This window comes from Corvus brachyrhynchos, unplaced genomic scaffold, assembly GCF_000691975.1.
Source record: "Corvus brachyrhynchos isolate BGI_N302 unplaced genomic scaffold, ASM69197v1 scaffold42, whole genome shotgun sequence".
Classification (NCBI taxonomy): Eukaryota; Metazoa; Chordata; class Aves; order Passeriformes; family Corvidae; genus Corvus; species Corvus brachyrhynchos.
The window spans coordinates 3855218-3859942 of record NW_008237242.1 but is presented as its reverse complement, the minus strand read 5'-3'; the positions used below and the strand labels follow the sequence as shown (position 1 = coordinate 3859942).

Here is a 4725-nt window from a genome sequence, read left to right as displayed (position 1 = left end):
GACTAGTGAGGGTGCTCAGGGAGACTGCTTAATGTAGCTAGCAAACTCTGTGCCTCAAGTGGGATGGTGTGAATCCATCCAGCTTTCAAACTGAGAAGGCCTGAAGCTGGAGGAAGGGACCCATTCATTTTTTTCCCATATATTTCTGCATATATCCTTTTGGCATTGTAAATAAAGTTAAGGCTGTTTCCTTCTGTATGTCACTGGCAGAGCTCAGAGAGCCAGACACTTAAATGAGCTGTCATTTAATTCATCCCATGTTGATTTAGATCCATACTCTACTCCTCTTCTCTTCTCTTCTCTTCTCTTCTCTTCTCTTCTCTTCTCTTCTCTTCTCTTCTCTTCTCTTCTCTTCTCTTCTCTTCTCTTCTCTTCTCTTCTCTTCCCACTGTCTTTGAATCCAAACTTTTTCCTCCTCTGCCAGAACATACTCATAGGAGGAGCACAAAGCATTGCTCTTGTTAGGATTATTAACTTCCATTTCAGGAACTTAGCAACAACATTCCTTCTACCCCCTCACTATCATCTCTATCCAAATAATTTCCATGGCATGATTTTTCCAAGTTTTGTAAGGTTCAGTCTGTCTTAGAAGTTTCATGGAAAAGGTTCAGTCTGTCTTAGAAGTTTCATGGAAATGACAGGGGGTTTTTTTGATAATGTGCTGTGAATTAGAAGTCAGAAAGATTGTATTAATAGTCCATTTTATAAAGGTTAAAATAATGCATGACAAAACTTGGACTAATGCTTATACTCGAAAGAAATTATCAAGAAGATATTCTGTGGTTTAATCTGCTTTCACTTTCTTTACCTACACCTCCCTGATCAAATTTGCCAACAATATTTTCCCCTATGTAAGATATGTTGTGCTCATACTTCTTTTTTCCTTCCTGCAATTTATTCATGTCTTGCCTTCCTGCATTACAGTCTTCTCTCACAGCCTCCCCGAAAAGGAATGCTGTACATTTTTACACTGCAAAGCATTTTGTATGTTGTAGCTGACTTAGAAATAACAAATAATACTAAGGACGGTATGCAAACTGATATAAATGAGCAAAAATACTCAGAAATATTCCACATGAATAAATATGCTTAGATTTACCACATAGCCCAGAAATGAGAGAGAAAAAAGAAGTTACGTGCTACAAAAACATTTCAGGCATTTCTGTGTACTGTAAAAGAACTTAGGTCAGGACCACAGCATGAAGGTAGCAGATGGGTCAGTCCTTCCTGTGTTTTTAGCATAGGATTTTTGTCCAACATTTTCTCTGTATCTTAAACATTTTTTGACCTTCCTCTGTTGTAATTACTTTTATTGCTGACTGCTGTCTTTTCTGTCTATTGTCTGTGATCTCCAAAGAAATTCCTCTTGAGGGCCTTGCAGGCTTGACCTACTCTACTATAAACCATGCCCCTGAGTTCTTGCACATTTGGCAAAACCTCACATCTGCCTTCTTATTTGCTTCTGAATTTTGTATACTTCAGTCAAAACAACTCATAGTTACCTTTCCCCAAAGAAAGCAGACTTTACTTCTGCAGTTTCTCCTACAAACAAGATCACAGACCTGGGGTATGAAATTTGAAAGGAAAAGAAAGAAACAAACAAACAAAAATGAACAGAAACACCTTCATGGAAATTATTGTAGTGGATGACCAGAACAATAAGGGAAAATGTAGCTGTCTATGTTTGTTTTCCACAGTAGTAAAGTTCATCTCTGAAAACTAACATAATAAGTAGGTGTCCATTACATTAAAAAAAAAAAAAAAAAAGGCAGCCTATTAGTAAATAATTACAAATAGGCGCAAACATTTCAGTCCAGAGGACTTATAGCCTTGATTAACTATTAGTGCATATTCGGCTCCTCAAGTGCTAATCAGGCATAGGACACATCTTCTGTGATACTAACGAGGTTATTGTTATACTATTGCATAGCAAACTACGGCAAATCTTAGGAACGTTTTGGGTCTGAGCCTTTAAAGCATCCTGTTGGTGTAATTCCACGTACTTTCATTAAGCAATTAGAAGCAATATAATGAAGAAAAATCAACATAGTGAAATATTTTAAGGTTCTGACATTTGGCTTCATTTCACAGTAGGATAAGAAAAAACAAGATCTTTTAAGTAAGTATCATTTTGAAATGAATGTGCAATAGAAATACTTCACCAATAATAATTTTGTAAGCATATTTCACTAACTGCTTATAAATCTTAAATTCTAAATAAAGCAAACCCTAGCTGTCCTAAAGATAAATCAGAGCTAAAGGAGAATATCATAAACAAAGTAAGCTTGTTTCTCATTATGGGACATATTTTGGTTTTCCCACTACTAAAAATTGGATAAAATATTATAATCATTTACCTTGAGTTGACAGTACATTGTTCTGGAAAGTTTGCAAAGACATCTGCCAGACATTTTTTATTTATCCAGACTCTCAAAATAACATTTTGAATGTTTTTTAGAATTTTTTCGTTTTCTTAGTGTTTCTGGAATCTAAAACCCTTTTGGGAGCTAATTTTTTAACTAAGTCTTGGTGAAACATAAATCCAGTCATTTCTAAAATACTTTACAGGCCTCTTTCTTCAAACATATTGTACGAGCCATATAAGCAAACTGAAGATTTGCTGTGTAAGTTTGATAAACAGGCAGATAAACAAGCACCACTAGAATTTCTGTGAGTTTAGATGCTCTGATGATTGGATCACAGAATAAATTTTTGATTTATTCTTCTATACCAATTTATTTCTCCTAATTTGTTTATTTTATGTGCTTCCCATTCAGGCAGACATTCTTCTCACCCAATTTTGGTTGTGTAAAAGCTGAGTATGAAGCTTAAGCCCTAAGGTATACACACTACTTTTCTAGTCTATGGACTATGAGGGAAATATCCAGAGGGTAGTTCATTGGTGCAATATGTGAAATGAAATCAAGAACCAGTCACATGTAAGTATCACAAAACTGCTATTGTACTGTAAATCAGTTCTGTCCTTATCCCCTATTTACTGACTTTGTCTGATCTACCAAGACAACTCCCACTGAGTCAGGCTTACAGATCATTTCATCAGATTCAATCACATTATATTTTGAAGACTTTGCTCGTTAGACCTACCTTGGTCTGTAGAAAAACCTTGGAAAAATGCAGTTGTAATATATATTAAAGTTGTAATATACCTTTTTAAATAAAAGTAACATCAAGTAATTTAAAATTAAGGAAAATCCATTTGGTCTCACTTGGTTAAAATGGTCCAAACAGTGTAGAATATTGTGAACTTTCTGGTGTAAAATTTTACTGTCCTCTAACATTTTTCAATCTTCATTGATATAATCAAAGAAGGTAAAAAAAGAGGCTGCTTTGCAGGATATTATAAGCATGCAGACATTTTGATTTATTAGAGTGATTTTGATTATCTTACACAGTTCATAGTCACTGTTTATTGGCATAAACACTGTACATGGACTTTCCTCAGCCCATGCACTTGAACCTGCTGCAGTCCACTCTGGATAGTCAGCTAACTAGGTTCATTAATAATTAGTTTTGTATTTCATCATTACTCACTTTGGCAAATTAAAAAGAAAAAAAAAAAAAGACAAAAAGAGGAAAAACTATGACAGACCTTCTGTCTAGTAGATTGTCTCTCTAGTAGAGTATCTATAAACTCCTCCAGAGCAATATGCTCATCTCCCATCTGGAACCATTTTCTCAAGTTGAGATGCTTATGGTCTCAGCAGAAGAAGTTTTTACCTGGGGAAGGCATACAAAGCCCTAAAAGTTTATCAGTGTGGAAATAAAAGTTGGTATAATCTTTATCCACACCCCTCCTCTCCATGTTGACTAGTAAAGAAAATAGATTTCATTTTTCAAGTCCTTTGAGAACAGAGCCTTAGCTTGGCCAACATCTGGCACTTCCATCTTAAATAATACCTTGATACTGTTTTTTTCGTGTCAAGCACAGGTGCTGTGACTGACACAATATATTCCCTCATGCGTAATACTGTTTATACTTGAAGATGTTATTTTGTGTTGATACTAATTGTTCAGACTAGGTGATCTGTTATGTTACAGGCACAGTTGAATGCTAAGGTGCTGTACTTCTTTCAGCTCTGCTGAAGAGGAGAAATCAGTGTAGACTAGGGAATTCATATTCTCGCTTGCCTCAGCCCATATGTGCATGTAACACAGTAAGGGGACCTGCTCTATTCTTCAGGCCTACCCCATCTGTCTCCAAGAAAAGCTCTGTGGAGAAAAGAAAAATATACAAGGACGGGGTGGATATACCTTTTCATCTTTTTGTACAAGCCAGTGACAGTAAAACAGCTCTTTTACCCATATTATGCCAAGAAACAGCAGCTTTGCAAACACTTTTCCTTCTGGTATGTCTTTCATGTTCCTTTCAGTTCATTTACTGCAGAGTTTTCACCATATGAAATGGAGAACAGCATGTTTGCTTTTGAATCAGATGGTTCAGCTACCTACAGCTTCCCCCCTGAGAAACAGAGGACTGGGTCATTGCTACAGTACCTTCCCGAGCTAGCACACTGTCCTGGTACCGAGTAAACTGCTGCCTGCTCTGAGCGGGACAGATGGACTCCGATCGTGTTCGCCTGGCGCCCCAATGGCTCGTGTGCGAAGGAGGCAGGACAAAGCGGAGGGACTCCATGTGGGGGAGCAGAGCTTACAGCAGGCCAAAAACCCACGAGGAAAGGCAAATCAGGCGGCCGGGCAGGGGGG

The 4725-nt window shown here is 37.1% G+C and overlaps 1 long non-coding RNA gene across 1 annotated transcript in view; it reads right to left on the bottom strand.

Moving 5' to 3' along the window:
• Positions 1–373: 373 nt before the first annotated feature.
• LOC108445671 overlaps positions 374–4725 on the bottom strand; it is an 18677-nt gene continuing 14325 nt past the window's right edge. Inside the window, exon 5 of the long non-coding RNA XR_001860623.1 lies at positions 374–661. This is a non-coding gene — a long non-coding RNA (uncharacterized LOC108445671). The remainder of the gene's footprint in view (positions 662–4725) is intronic.